A 17425-nucleotide genomic window follows, 5' to 3' on the forward strand; every position below is an offset into this window, starting at 1 on the left:
TATATAATATAATGACAGTGTGCTCCTATATCTAATAATATGACAGTGTGCTCCTATATCTAATATAATGACAGTGTGCTCCTATATATAATATGTCAGTTAGTTCCTATATATAATATAATGACAGTGTGTTCCTTAATCTAATAATATGACAATGTGTTCCAATACATAATATAATGACAGTATGTTCCTATATCTAATAATATGACAGTGTGCATCTATAGCTTATCAATATCAAAGTGTGTTCCTATATTTAATAATATGACAGTGTGCTCCTATATATAATATAATGACAGTGTGCTCCTATATCTAATATAATGTCAGTTAGTTCCTATATATACTATAATAACAGTGAGCTCCTATATCTAATATAATGACAGTGTGCTCCTATATCTAATAATATGACAGTGTGCTCCTATATATAATATAACGACAGTGTGTTCCTATATCTAATATAATGACAGTGTGCTCCTATATCTAATAATATGACAGTGTGCATCTATAGCTTATCAATATCAAAGTGTGCTCCTATATCTAATAATATGACAGTGTGCTCCTATATATAATATAATGACAGTGTGTTCCTATATATAATATAATGTCAGTTAGTTCCTATATATAATATAATGACAGTGTGTTCCTATATATAATATAATGTCAGTTAGTTCCTATATCTAATAATATGACAGTGTGCTCCTATATATAATATAATGTCAGTTAGTTCCAATATATAATATAATGTCAGTGTGCTCCTATATATAATATAATGACAGTGTGCTCCTATAGCTAATATAATGTCAGTGTGTTCCTATATCTGATAATATGACAGTGTACTCATATATAATAATAATAATAATAATAATAATAACAGTGTACTCCTATATATACTATAATAACAGTGAGTTCCTATATCTAATAATATGACAGTGTACTCCTATATGTAATAATATGACAGTGTACTCCTATATGTAATAATATGACAGTGTACTCCTATATAATGAGAGTTAGCTCCTCCCCATTGAGATACATTGTAACTGTATCCATTCCATACACTGTATCAGTCCCCGCCCCTAATCTCCGATATATTTACCTAACAGGAGGGCTGCAGCCTGGCATCCAATCATATTCTGGTCTGTATATGACGTCAGTAGTTGCCAGGAGGAAGTAGGGGAAGCCGCTAGAAGAAGTTGAGGTGAGAGAGCACCGATTAACCCCTTCACTGCCGGCAGCCAGCCCAGCCCCTCATTAACCCCAAGCCCAGAGTGAGAGTGTCTGTCTGTCTGTCCCCAGCCCCTCATTAACCCCCAGCCCATAGTGAGAGTGAGAGTGTCTGTCTGTCTGTCCCCAGCCCCTCATTAACCCCCAGCCCAGAGTGAGAGTGTCTGTCTGCCTGTTCCCAGCCCCTCATTAACCCCCAGCCCAGCCCCCCATTAACCCCCCAGCCCAGAGTGAGAGTGTCTGTCTGCCTGTCCCCAGCCCCTCATTAACCCCCAGCCCATAGTGAGAGTGTCTGTCTGTCTGTCCCCAGCCCCTCATTAACCCCCAGCCCATAGTGAGAGTGAGAGTGTCTGTCTGTCCCCAGCCATGTATACATGACACGTCAGTCCTATCACTGCCAGCTGCCTGGAACTACAACTCCCAGAATGCTCTGCTAGGCTACAGGATTAATGAGAATGCTGGGAGTTGTAGTACAATGACTGGAAGGTAGAAACAACTGTTAATATTATAAACAATCTGTTACCTCATAATAGTGATCTAACTGGGGGACAATGCTCACTGTGCTCTGATAATAGTGATATAACTGGGGGACAATGCTCACTGTGCTCTGATAATAGTGATATAACTGGGGGACAATGCTCTCTGTGCTCTGATAATAGTGATATAACTGGGGGACAATGCTCACTGTGCTCTGATAATAGTGATCTAACTGGGGACAATGCTCACTGTGCTCTGATAATAGTGATCTAACTGGGGGACAATGCTCACTGTGCTCTGATAATAGTGATCTAACTGGGGGACAATGCTCACTGTGCTCTGATAATAGTGATATAACTGGGGGACAATGCTCACTGTGCTCTGATAATAGTGATATAACTGGGGGACAATGCTCACTGTGCTCTGATAATAGTGATATAACTGGGGGACAATGCTCACTGTGCTCTGATAATAGTGATAACTGGGGACAATGCTCACTGTACTCTGATAATAGTGATAATAGTGATCTAACTGGGGACAATGCTCACTGTGCCGTGATAATAGTGATATAACTGGGGGACCATGCTCACCGTGCTCTGATAATAGTGATATAACTGGGTGACCATGCTCACTGTGCTCTGATAATGATACCGGAGAAACTGACGGAAGCGAAGCACAGAGAGATGGACACAGGTTTTTCAGGAAGGAAGAGATTCTTTATTGGATCACCGATCGGGACTCAGAGGGACTAATGTCACCAAAATACAGCAAGTTCTGAGCCCCGGACAATAGTGCAGGCTCCTTATATAGGCACATAACTCCTCCCATATTAAGCTCCACCCGCACTTTCTCTTGACCAATCAATACAAATAAGAATTAACTTCCTGCTTGACCGCATGGCTTGTCCAGCACAATGGAGGATGGGAATACTACATCCTGTATTCTTGCACATGCTCCGTACACTACTGATCGTATCTTGCCTCGTGCAACCAACTGATCGATACGTCAGCATATGCACGTACACATGCCACGTGGTAATCTCGGCCTACTAAATTTATTTTTACCGAGATTCCACCACATTCCCCCCTTTGATGCCTCTTGATATTTCACAATTACTTGAGGCATCACTTAACCTTAGTTTGCATACACCGCAAGTTACCTTGAACCAGACCAGACTTAACTTATGATGTGAATCTTCAACACTCATCTTCCTGCATTGGTTCTCCCTGATCTAGAGCCTTATATTTATAAATTGCCATTATCTGTGCAGCAGCCTTCCTCTCTGCTATATTTTCTATCAGGCTTTGCACAGACCTAACTACTAAGGGTATAAGACACGGCAGGAGTAGACACAACATTAAAATCAGTAGGACTCCACCTACCACTGCCTTAAGCCCTCCAAACCACTCATACCAGCTACCAAACCAACTACTTGGATTATACCCTTTCCATACCTGAGTAGGCACATGCGCTAGTTTAACCATATGGCTAGTAAGCTCAGCTATTGCTTGCCCTTCGTCATCTATTTGAAGACAGCAATTGCTCAGGTTAAACTTCCCACATACACCTCCCTCTACTGCCAAAAGGTAATCCAAGGCTAATCTATTTTGGTAGACTGCTGTCCTCATCCTGGTATTATGCTTCGCTAGAAGATTGAGCGCTTGTGATGTTTCGTTAGTAATAATCTCAACCACCGCCTGTAATCTTATAATACGGTTGAGCATATAAATAGGGGTTCTATAACCAAAGGTACCATCTTCTGCCCACGTGGCTGGCCCATAATAATCTATGATACGCTGGGGAGGCCATTCATCATCTTCCCAGGCGCCTATCTCTATGGGTCCCCTTTTCTTCCTATGATTCACATCATACACTTTAACACCTAAAGTCTCACCTGTTTCAATAGGTAACAAGAAGAAGGATGGTTTGAGCATACCCAACACACATGCCCCTTCCCAGTCCTGTGGCAACTCCGAATAGGCTTTCTTACCACAGATCCAGTACAAATTTGCTGGGGCTCTCCAGGTAGATGTGATGGATAAATCAAACCACACATCCTTTAAATTGGCGTATCTAGCAAACGGGTTAGATGGTTCTGAGACATTTGAAGCCGACCACCAAGTTGTATTCTTTGTATCATCATCATAAGCTTTTTGCCCTAGACAAGTTAATTCTCCTACAGAAGTATTATACATTATTCCTTTCCTTGCTATGCAAACATAACCTATGATGGAGGTCTTTAATCTCCACTCAGATTTACCTCTAACACTCATATGATAATCGGCTTGTGTAGATATTAGTTGGTCAACTGCCTCAGAACCGGACATTACCTCCTTTGCTTCCCAAGGCCATTGGTCTCCCATGTTAGTACCTCCACACACATAGCAGTTGGTAACATTAAGACTACCGGCAATACTTTCAGCTAAGTCAATATACAGGTTTTTAGCATTAAGGGGGATCTTATTATCTATGCTCATCTCTTCATAAAAGGAATGGTATACTTGATGAGTTTGGGAGGATACCGTATCAGTCTCTATCCCTATAAACAATACTGTCCCAGGATCTAAACCCGTCCCGTATATTTGAAACCCAAATAAATTGCCATATTTGTCTAAGAACTTATCGGGGTTATTTATAAGTATATGGACTGGGTTACATTCCATAGACTTACAATATGGGCTGGTAGGCAACTTAGTCACTATCATGTCTTTGTCTACTGTCTGTCCCCAAGTTGCCCACCCCACACAAGACCAATATGGGCAAAAGTTATAGTCTTTATTTGGGCATCTAGGACTCACATATTTATTTTTACTACTGGGACAAATATATTTATCATTAGACCCATACGTCCTCTCCCATCTAAGATCCCCACATACATTCCACGGCTTCCTACCACTTGATATCGCTTTACACGCATCAAATAGCAGAACACCCGAAGAATGTACGGATTCTAACACCGTCTTATTAATTAGGGTCCCCTGAGGATCTCCATTCCTGAGAGTCAACCAAATTGTACGGGGTTGATACTCTGGACTGAAGCACTTAGGTTCTCCTATTCCTAAATGGCACACACTATAGTCTATATTTAGGTATCTACATCTTGATACATCTCCTTTACACTCGTATTGTGAATGCCAAATTAGGGTTTGGGAAATATGGTTACCTGTTCTTGTAGTCTTAATGCATACCTCACAGCTAGGAGTGTCGGTACCTCTACCTTCCTGAATATAAAAATACACATAAATAAACATTATCATCAACACATCTTTCGCCGTCATCCTCAGTCTTCGTCCGTGCGAAGGCACCTCAGCTTCCAGGATGTAAGTGCTGCAGGGAATGGAGTTCTGCTCGTCTTCACAGGAGTCCCTTCGAGACTTTCCCTGGCTTATAAACTATACGTCGGTGGGCGGACAGGCTTTATGCCTTCTCACTCACGCACCAAATCCCAAAAATAATAAAATTTGTAATCCACAATAATTCCTCGTTACTCCGACTGAGTCGTGCGTTTTAACCGGATCTTGCAGGGATTCTCTGGATCTGCTGTAACTTGCCAAGAATCGACTGCTGCTGGTTTAACCCTGGAGTGATGTATCCACGGAGTCACTTCGGCTACTTTTATCGCTGTAGGGGTAGACAAAAGAACAACATAAGGACCTCTCCACTTGGGCCCTAACGGTACATTATTCCACTCTTTAATCCACACTTGATCTCCTGGATGATAACTATGAACTGGGGGATAAATATTCACAGGTAATCTATCTTGTACCCATTTCTGTACCTCCTCCATAGTCTTACCCAACTCTACAACCTGCTGCCGGGTAATTCCTTCTCCCAACTGACTCAAGTCCCCCCTTAAGTTACCAAGTACGGGAGGTGGTCGCCCATACATGATTTCAAAAGGAGAGAGGCCCATCCTTCTGGTAAGGGTACTGCGGATTCGCAATAAAGCTATGGGTAAGAGAACGTTCCACTTAAGTTGGGTTTCCTGACACATTTTAGCCAACTGATTCTTAATAGTTCTATTCATTCTCTCTACCTTACCAGAACTCTGGGGTCTATATGCCGTATGAAGCCTCCACTTTATACCAAGCATATGAGTCAGTTGTTGTAGGCACTGATGAACAAAAGCTGGGCCATTGTCCGATCCTATAGAACAGGGTAGTCCATATTGGGGTATTATTTCTCGTAGCAGGAATCTCACAACTTCTCCTGCTTTCTCTGTACGAGTAGGACATGCTTCTACCCAGCCTGAATAGGTGCACACAATTACCAGCAGGTAACGATGTCCACCTGATTTAGGCATCACTGTAAAGTCAATTTGTAAATCGGACATGGGGAGTCCCCCCATAAACTGGACTCCTGGTGGCTTTACTGGTCCTTGTCTTGCATTATTTTTAGCACACGTTACACATCTTCGTACAATGGCCTGAGTCAAGTTGGACAATCTTGGTATGTAGAAATGTTTTCTGAGAGATTCTTCTGTGCTGTCTCTCCCAGAATGTGTCCCGTTGTGATAATTTTGGACAATTTCTACCGCTAGTGATGCTGGTATGACTATTCTTCCATCTTCTAGCTGATACCACTTGTTCTCCAAATACTTTCCTGGTTCAGTCTTTAACCACTCCTCTTCTTGAGCTGTATAAACTGGAGTCTATTGGGACAGTGGAGTTGGTATAAGAGCAGCTATATGCCCCACATATTCCTGTCTTCCTGATTCAGCGGCACGCTTAGCTGCACTATCTGCCATCCGATTTCCCTTGGTTACATCACCATCTCCTCTCAGATGCGCTCGACAATGTATGATACCGACTTCTTTCGGCTCCCACACTGCTTCCAATAGTTGTAGGATTTCAGCTGCGTACTTGATTTCTTTGCCTTCTGAATTCAATAGTCCTCTTTCTTTATACAAAGCTCCGTGGGCATGAGTGGTTAAAAACGCATATTTGGAGTCCGTGTAGATGTTCACTCTTAAACCTTCAGCCAATTGTAACGCTCGTGTCAGTGCTATCAATTCTGCCTTTTGTGCTGATGTTCCTTTCGCCAGTGGCCGAGCTTCTATCACCTTGTCTATTGTTGTTACTGCATATCCTGCATAGCGGATCCCTTCTTTCACATAACTACTGCCGTCGGTATAATATTGAACATCGGGGTTCTGGATGGGAAAATCACGAAGATCTGGTCTACTTGAGAATACTTCATCCATTACTTCCAAACAATCATGTTGACTTTCAGTAGGTTGTGGCAAAAGGGTAGCTGGATTTAAGGTGTTTACAGTCTCTAAATGCACTCTTGGGTTTTCACACAACATTGCTTGATACTTAGTCATACGGCTGTTACTAAACCAATGATTTCCTTTGTAATCCAACAACGTCTGTACTGCATGTGGGACTCGTACATAAAGTTCTTGACCCAGAGTGAGTTTATCGGCTTCAGCTACTAGCAGGGCGGCTGCAGCTACGGCTCTTAGACAAGGTGGAAGTCCGCTGGCCACTGCATCCAATTGCTTAGACATGTAGGCAACAGGTCTTTGCCATGATCCCAAGTACTGTGTCAATACTCCCACAGCCATTCTTCTTTGCTCATGTACATACAGGTAGAATGGTCGTGTGTGATCAGGTAGACCTAATGCTGGGGCACTCATCAAAGCCTTCTTCACATCTTCAAATGCCGTTTGCTGTTCTTGGGTCCATAAGAAGGGGTCGTGCTCTGTACCTTTGATAGCTGCGTACAGAGGTTTTGCCAGTATCGCGTAGCTGGGAATCCATATCCTACAGAAGCCTGCTGCCCCCAAGAATTCTCGCACTTGTCTTCTATTCTTGGGTATCGGTATTTGGCACACAGCTTCTTTTCTCTCTGGCCCCATAATTCTTTGACCTTCAGAGATATGGAATCCCAGATATTTGACAGTTGGCAAACACAACTGAGCCTTCTTTCTAGACACCTTGTATCCTGCCTTCCAGAGAATGTGTAGTAGATCGTGCGTTGCTTGCTGACAGATTTCTTTTGTAACTGCTGCTATCAACAAGTCATCTACATACTGTAACAATACACACTCTCCTGGGATGGACTCGAAATCCAGTAGATCTTGACTTAGAGCTGAACCAAATAGGGTAGGTGAATTTTTAAACCCTTGGGGCAGTCTTGTCCAGGTCATTTGGCGTTTTGAGCCCGTTACAGCGTTCTCCCATTGGAAAGCGAAAATACATTGACTTTCTGCGGCAATTCGGAGGCAAAAGAAGGCGTCTTTGAGGTCTAAGACTGTAAAGTAAGTAGCCCCGCCCGGAATTAAAGCAAGCAGGTTATATGGATTGGGTACAACTGGATGTATACTAACAACCGCATCATTGACTGCTCTCAAGTCCTGCACAGGTCGATACTCATCTGTACCGGGCTTTTGCACAGGCAGCAATGGGGTGTTCCAGGGGGAAGTACAGAATTTTAGGATACCATACCGTATGAACTTATCCAGATAAGATTGGATATTCTTCTTAGCCTTCTGCGGGATGTGATATTGTCTTAGGCTCACTGGATAAACCCCAAGTTTTAGTTCAATTTTAATAGGTGGAATATTGCGGGCCAGTCCTGGTGGGTTGTTCTCTGCCCAAACTCCTGGTATGTTGAATAAGGACTCATCACTCCTAGGGTTTTGGCTAGTCAACGCTGTATAAAGTCGCCACTCTTCTTCCTTTGGTACGGATAATGTCATAATACCTGAAGGTCCATTAAACTTTAAGGATGTTGTTCCATTTGGTAGGAACGTAATCTGCGCTTGTAATTTAGATAGCATATCACGTCCCAGCAATTGGACTGGACATTCAGGCATATAAAGGAATTGATGTTTTACTACGTGGCCTCCCAATGTACAGAGTCGACTTTTAAGAACCGGTTTTTCAGCACTTCTTCCAGTTGCTCCTATTACAGTAATAGTCCTTCCGGATGGAGGAGCAACTAGATTAGTCACCACTGAATGTTCAGCACCAGTGTCGATCATGAACGCACTCCTTTTTCCCCCTATTGATACATCGACCATAGGCTCCGCTCGACCAAGGGGGATGGAGCCCGGTCGGTATCAATAGTCCTCCATGACCGTGTCAGCCAATCCTACAAAGTCCCTACCCTCTCTATCGCGGGACCTTTGCGCTGCTGGGAAATACCTATCTTCCCTAACACTTCCTCTGTTCCCATTGCTCCCTCTATTACCATTACTCCCTCTGGGGCCTCCTCTACCTCTCGCTCTGCCTCTAAAGTTTCCATAACCTGTCCTAGGTCTGTCTCTCTCACACTGTTCTCTTCGAGGACACTCATTTCTCCAATGCCCTTCTTCCCTACAGTATGCGCACTGATTTCTACTTAGAGGTTCCTCATTCCACTTACTATCGCCTCTATCTGGGCCCCGTCTATCTACGCCTGCGATCGCTACTGCTAGCATATCTGCCTTTCTACGCATCTTGCGCTCTTCCTCTTTCTTACTTTCTGTTTCCCTATTCATATATACCTTATTCGCTACCTCCATTAGTTGGGTGATGGACATACCTGCAAACCCTTCTAACTTCTGTAGCTTGCGCTTAATATCTCCATAAGCTTGGCTGACAAAGGCGGAGTTCACCATTCGGGAATTATCTGCGTCTTCCGGATTAAAGGGGGTATACAAGCGGTATGCCTCCAATAATCGGTCATAAAAGACACTGGGCGCTTCATCACTTTTCTGAATCACCTCAACTGTCTTCGACATATTAATGGCTTTCTTTCCTCCGGCTTTCATGCCAGCAATTATAGCGTCTCTATAGGCTCTGAGTTGAACCATATCAGCACCATTTACATTCCAATCGGGATCGGTGTTGGGATAATGTGTTGCGGCCCATGCTGATGGATTGGCTTGGTTTAAAGTACGGGCTTTATCCTCTAGCGCTTTAATGGCCGCTTGATTAATTCTTGTCCTTTCCTCATTGTTGAACAAAGTCATTAATAACTGCTGGCAATCAGCCCATGTCGGGTTATGTGTCTGTACTATTGAGGTGAACAGATCAGTCATAGCTTGTGGTTTCTCAGTATACGAGGAATTGTGGGTCTTCCAATTTAAGAGATCGGTTGTCGTGAACGGGACATATACGAAGACTGGGTCAGCATGTGCCATTTGGCCTGCGGCATCGATATAGGCTGACCCAGGATTCAGACGAAGAGGCATCTGATAGTGTTTTAATTGTTGGGCACCGGTCAGTTGTCGGGTTTGTATGGGGCTACGTGGAGGGGCGTCAGTCATAGGTTCCAGTCGGGGAGAAATAGGGTATGGGGATGTGGGAGCTTGGTTTTGGGAAAAGGTTGTAAATAAAACACTTCGAGTCGAGCTAGAAGAAGCTTGACCGGAAGTCTGAAGTGGCGCCAAATCAGGATATTCGGATCTAATGGGGGTTGGCTCTGATTCCGGAAGGGGAGATTTAGTACGAGAGGGGGTGGATTCTGTACTGGAGGAGGAAGCAGAAGTGGATGAGGGCAATGAGGGAAGGGTTGCAGGACTTCCTGCATTTGCGTCACTTCCTCTTAACGGAAAGTAAGGGGGCGGCAAAGGGATCTCGGACTCAGGGGGCGTGTCCAAAATGGGCCTAACACCAGTCCTAGTGGACAAACAAGTCCTAGCTACCATGAGGCGACATTGCTCCTCGTGGCATGTCTGAAGCCATTTTGGCGAGTCATTTACGGCCTGTCTCCAACAATCAATATAAGGAAACTGGCCGTAAAGTTCAGGCCTACCCGATACAGCCACGTGTAAGCGCTGTACCAGAGTTGGATCCAAACTGCCACGTGGCGGCCATGCCGCAACCAAAGTAGGCCGCTCCCTAGTACACAAAGTGACCAAACGTACAGGAGACATTTTAACCCCAAAATCACAAGTTTTGAATCCCTTTTTAAAATTCTTCACCATACAACCTAAGGGATCCGGAATCGTTGACTGCGACGCGCCCATACTTATCAATGGAACGTCGTTGACAACGATTACTATGCACGCGTACTATTCAACAGTCACACCCGTTTCCTCTGGCAACAGCACCACGTGGTACAGTTACCAAGTGAAACGTATACAATAACACAATAAACACTCAGTGAATTCCCGTACACACACAGCTGTTACACCAGTCACTAGATAATCAATATTATGCCCTTTGGCGAAACTATACAGTCACCCACGCTATAATTCTCTATATACGAATTACCCGTCTATAACACACCCCAGTAACATCGTCTTTTACAAATAGCGGTTACAGTACGGTTAGCATAGGTCAAAGCACAAGTTAAGGTCACAATACAATTATTAGTGGTTATGGTGTTAAACATGCAATGGACAACAATGATTAGTACTTATATACAGTGTCAGTAAATATACAGGGTTATGGTACCGTGCACTATAATACAGCAACACACTATTAACACTCTCGCTAGACGGCTGAGCTCGCGCTATCTAACAAGATATACACTTTACTAAACAATCTTTATCACATTTACAATTCCCAACTAAACTATTGGCCAGTTCCTTGAATGGACTACCTAAAAACAATCTACATACGTTTTGGTTAGCCACACTGCCCAAGCACCACATATAGCGAGCTAGAGGACCGAATTTACACAGACGCCTCTTAGTCGATTACTATCAAAAATCTAGTGGATTCCAAATTTACACGCCTTCCCACTTAGCCAAGATAGGTTGAGAGCTTGCGAACCGAGTTTACACAGACGCCGCTTAGTCCCCCGGTCCCTCCGACCTAGCGAACAAAATATACACCCTAGAACGCTAGTCTAGACAAGACACCGGTGTCCGGCTAGGGCTATTTACACCAGAGCCCCGCCTGACTAACAAAATCAAACGGTCTGACAAAAGAGCGTTCGATCGAGCGGTGCGCCTTCGCTCCTTCCCTCCGACAGAGGGGGCAGATTCCATACACAAATAACCCCTTATGGGCCTACCGCACAATCGGTATACCCCTAGTGGGTCTGCCGTCTAAAACAGCAGTTGTCTTACCTCCTCGTTCCTGAACCTGAGTTCACACTCATCGACGGGGACACCCCAGCACTTCTCACGTAGAGGCCGATGATCTCCTGGACAACAGACCAGTGGCGCCGAGACGAAGGGAGGTCCACGCAGAAGTTCAGGGGTGCAGCCGTAGAGAACGTGGGCAAAGATAGACCGTCTCACGCCTCTGCCTCTCAGCTACCGTTGAACGATGAGCTTCCCGGCCAATGCACCAAATGATACCGGAGAAACTGACGGAAGCGAAGCACAGAGAGATGGACACAGGTTTTTTCAGGAAGGAAGAGATTCTTTATTGGATCACCGATCGGGACTCAGAGGGACTAGCGTCACCAAAATACCACAAGTTCTGAGCCCCGGACAATAGTGCAGGCTCCTTATATAGGCACATAACTCCTCCCATATTAAGCTCCACCCGCACATTCTCTTGACCAATCAATACAAATAAGAATTAACTTCCTGCTTGACCGCATGGCTTGTCCAGCACAATGGAGGAGGGGAATACTACATCCTGTATTCTTGCACATGCTCCGTACACTACTGATCGTATCTTGCCTCGTGCAACCAACTGATCGATACGTCAGCATATGCACGTACACATGCCACGTGGTAATCTCGGCCTACTAAATTTATTTTTACCGAGATTCCACCACAATAATAGTGATATAACTGGGGGACAATGCTCACTGTGCTCTGATAAAAGTGATATAACTGGGGGACCATGCTCACTGTGCTCTGATAATAGTGATATAACTGGGGGACCATGCTCACTGTGCCATGATAATAGTGATATAACTGGGGGACAATGCTCACTGTGCCGTGATAATAGTGATATAACTGGGGGACCATGCTCACTGTGCTCTGATAATAGTGAGATAACTGGGGGACCATGCTCACTGTGCTCTGATAATAGTGAGATAACTGGGGGACAATGCTCACTGTGCTCTGATAATAGTGATATAACTGGGGGACCATGTTCACTGTGCTCTGATAATAGTGATATAACTGGGGGACAATGCTCACTGTGCTCTGATAATAGTGATATAACTGGGGGACAATGCTCACTGTGCTCTGATAATAGTGATATAACTGGGGGACCATGCTCACTGTGCTCTGATAATAGTGATATAACTGGGGGACCATGCTCACTGTGCTCTGATAATAGTGATATAACTGGGGGACAATGCTCACTGTGCTCTGATAATAGTGATATAACTGGGGGACAATGCTCACTGTGCTCTGATAATAGTGATATAACTGGGGGACAATGCTCACTGTACTCTGATAATAGTGATATAACTGGGGGACAATGCTCACTGTGCCCTGATAATAGTTATATAACTAGGGGACAATGCTCACTGTGCCGTGATAATAGTGATATAACTGGGGGACAATGCTCACTGTGCTCTGATAATAGTGATATAACTGGGGGATCATGCTCACTGTGCTCTGATAATAGTGATATAACTGGGGGACAATGCTCACTGTACCCTGACAATAGTGATATAACTGGGGGACAATGCCCACTGTACCCTGACAATAGTGATATAACTGGGGGACAATGCCCACTGTGCTCTGATAATAGTGATATAACTGGTGGACCATGCTCACTGCTCTGATAATAGTGATATAACTGGGGGACAATGCTCACTGTACTCTAATAATAGTGATATAACTGGGGGCAATGCCCACTGTGCTCTGATAATAGTGATATAACTGAGGGACCATGCTCACTGTGCTCTGATAATAGTGATAATAGTGATATAACTGGGGGACAATGCCCACTGTGCTCTGATAATAGTGATATAACTGGGGGACAATGCCCACTGTGCTCTGATAATAGTGATATAACTGGGGGACCATGCTCACTGTGCCGTGATAATAGTGATATAACTGGGGGACCATGCTCACTGTGCTCTGATAATAGTGATATAACTGGGGGACCATGCTCACTGTGCTCTGATAATAGTGATATAACTGGGGGACAATGCTCACTGTGCTCTGATAATAGTGATATAACTGGGAGACAATACCCACTGTGCTCTGATAATAGTGATATAACTGGGGGACCATGCTCACTGTGCTCTGATAATAGTGATAATAGTGATATAACTGGGGGACAATGCCCACTGTGCTCTGATAATAGTGATATAACTGTGGGACCATGCTCACTGTGCCGTGATAATAGTGATATAACTGGGGGACAATGCTCACTGTGCTCTGATAATAGTGATATAACTGGGGGACCATGCTCACTGTGCTCTGATAATAGTGATATATCTGGGGGACAATGCTCACTGTGCTCTGATAATAGGGATATAACTGGGGGACAATGTGCCCTGATAATAGTGATACCAGGGATATAACTGGGGGACCATGCTCACTGTGCTCTGATAATAGTGATAATAGTGATATAACTGGGGGACCATGCTCACTGTGCTCTGATAATAGTGATAATAGTGATATAACTGGGGGACAATGCCCACTGTGCTCTGATAATAGTGATATAACTGGGGGACCATGCTCACTGTACCATGATAATAGTGATATAACTGGGGGACAATGCTCACTGTGCTCTGATAATAGTGATATAACTGGGGGACCGTGCTCACTGTACTCTGATAATAGTGATATAACTGGGGGGCAATGCTCACTGTGCTCTGATAATAGTGATGTAACTGGGGGACCATGCTCACTGTGCTCTGATAATAGTGATATAACTGGGGGACAATGTGCCCTGATAATAGTGATACCAGGGATATAACTGGGGGACCATGCCCACTGTGCTCTGATAATAGTGATATAACTGGGGGACCATGCTCACTGTGCTCTGATAATAGTGATATAACTGGGGGACCATGCTCACTGTGCTCTGATAATAGTGATATAACTGGGGGACAATGCCCACTGTGCTCTGATAATATTGATATAACTTGGGGACCATGCTCACTGTGCCGTGATAATAGTGATATAACTGGGGGACCATGCTCACTGTGCTCTGATAATAGTGATAATAGTGATATAACTGGGGGACCATGCTCACTGTGCTCTGATATTAGTGATATAACTGGGGGACAATGCTCACTGTGCTCTGATAGTAGTGATGTAACTGGGGGACCATGCTCACTGTGCTCTGATAATAGTGATATAACTGGGGGACAATGCTCACTGTGCTCTGATAATAGTGATAATAGTGATATATAACTGGGGACAATGCCCACTGTGCTCTGATAATAGTGATATAACTGGGGGACAATGCTCACTGTGCTCTGATAATAGTGATATAACTGGGGGACCATGCTCACTGTGCCCTGATAATAGTGATAATAGTGATATAACTGGGGGACAATGCTCACTGTGCTCTGATAATAGTGATATAACTGGGGGACCATGCTCACTGTGCCCTGATAATAGTGATATAACTGGGGGACCATGCTCACTGTACTCTGATAATAGTGATATAACTGGGGGACCATGTTCACTGTGCTCTGATAGTAGTGATAATAGTGATATAACTGGGGGACAATGCCCACTGTGCTCTGATAATAGTGATATAACTGGGGGACCATGCTCACTGTGCTCTGATAATAGTGATATAACTGGGGGACCATGCTCACTGTGCTCTGATAATAGTGATATAACTGGGGGACAATGCCCACTGTGCTCTGATAATAGTAATATAACTGGGGGACCATGCTCACTGTGCTCTGATAATAGTAATATAACTGGGGGACCATGCTCATTGTGTTCTGATAATAGTGGTAATAGTGATATAACTGGGGGACAATGCCCACTGTGCTCTGATAATAGTGATATAACTGGGTAACAATGCTCACTGTGCCCTGATAATAGTGATATAACTGGCGGACAATGCTCATTGTGCCCTGATATTAGTGTTATAACTGGGGCACAATGCTCACTGTGCCCTGATAATAGTAATAATAGTGATATAATTGGGGGACCATGCTCACTGTGCCCTGATAATAGTGATATAACTGGGGGACAATGTTCACTGTGCCCTGATAATAGTGAGATAACTGGGGGACCATGCTCACTGTGCCCTAATAATAGTGATAATAGTGATATAACTGGGGGAAAATGCTCACTGTGCCCTGATAATAGTGATAATAGTGATATAACTGGGGGACAATGCTCACTGTGCTATTATAATAGTGATATAACTGGGGGATAATGCTCACTGTACCCTGATAATAGTGATAAAACTGGGGGACCATGCTCACTGTGCCCTGATAATAGTGATATAACTGGGGACAATGCTCACTGTGCCCTGATAATAGTGATATAACTGGGGGACAATGCTCACTGTGCCCTGATAATAGTGATAATAGTGATATACCTGGTGGAAAATGCCCACTGTGCTCTGATAATAGTGATAATAGGGATATAACTCGGGGACAATGCCCACTGTGCTCTGATAATAGTGATACCAGGGATATAACTGCGTGACAATGCTCACTGTGCTCTGATAATAGTAATAATAGTGATATAACTGGGGGGACAATGCTCACTGTGCCCTGATAATAGTGATACCAGGGATATAACTGGCGAACAATGCTCACTGTGCCCTGATAATAGTAATAATAGTGATATAACTGGGGGACAATGCTCACTGGGCCCTGATAATAGTGATACCAGGGATATAACTGGGGGACAATGCTCACTGTGCTCTGATAATAGTGATAATAGGGATATAACTGGGGGACAATGCTCACTGTGCCCTGATAATAGTGATACCAGGGATATAACTGGGGGACAATGCTCACTGTGCTCTGATAATAGTGATAATAGGGATATAACTAGGGGGACAATGCTCACTGTGCCCTGATAATCATAATAATAGTGATATAACTGGGGGACAATGCTCACTGTGCCCTGATAATAGTGATAATAGGGATATAACTATGGGGACAATGCTCACTGTGCTCTGATAATAGTGATAATAGGGATATAACTGGGGGACAATGCTCACTGTGCCCTGATAATAGTGATACCAGGGATATAACTGGGGGACAATGCTCACTGTGCCCTGATAAGTGATATTGCAGAGGGACAATGCTTACTGGTGCCCTCCTTTTTAGGAGGGACAGTCCCTAATTTAGTCCCAAACCCGCCTGTCCCTCTTTTCTATGAGCTCCATATTGTTGGTATGTCTAAGTGTATAACAGCTCGAACTTAAATACATAGAAGTAAATTGTGGTAGAATGAATCCATGGCAAATGTGCCAAAAAGGCCTTGGTTACAAACCCGTCAATTCTCAAAATAGCCTTGGTCCTGAAGGGGTTAAACCACAATAAATGTGTTTGGAAATCAGCCTGTGTAAATAAGATACATTGTTCTTCTTTTAAATTACATTTTAGTTCATAAATTGTTATCTGTAAGTCACCTCATATTTCTCAGAAGATCCCTGCCACTGACCACACGCCCACTCACACCAAGAACAGCCCCCACCCCTGGCCACATGAGATGGCCTCTGATGAGCAGGATGACCAGAGGTCCCAGTTTTACTGGGGGGGAGATCACAGATCTCACTCACTGGCCCCAAGGCAGTTTGCCACTGCAGGGGGAGGCAGGGAGCTAGGGCCTGGAGGCAAAACGCTCCTCCGCCAAACAAGCAGGTTGGAGCATTGACGCACGTTACTATGGCAAATCTCCGACACTGCACTGTAATTGCGGGAGGAGAGAGTAGTC

The 17425-nt window shown here is 44.1% G+C and overlaps 1 protein-coding gene across 1 annotated transcript in view; it reads left to right on the forward strand.

The window, feature by feature from the left end:
- Window positions 1-1119: 1119 nt before the first annotated feature.
- SAYSD1 (SAYSVFN motif domain containing 1) overlaps window positions 1120-17425 on the forward strand; it is a 44684-nt gene continuing 28378 nt past the window's right edge. The window contains exon 1 of the mRNA XM_063441556.1: window positions 1120-1192. The gene's annotated coding sequence lies outside the window, so the exon portion shown is untranslated. The remainder of the gene's footprint in view (window positions 1193-17425) is intronic.

Source organism: Pelobates fuscus, chromosome 2, assembly GCF_036172605.1.
Source record: "Pelobates fuscus isolate aPelFus1 chromosome 2, aPelFus1.pri, whole genome shotgun sequence".
In the NCBI taxonomy this organism is placed as follows: Eukaryota; Metazoa; Chordata; class Amphibia; order Anura; family Pelobatidae; genus Pelobates; species Pelobates fuscus.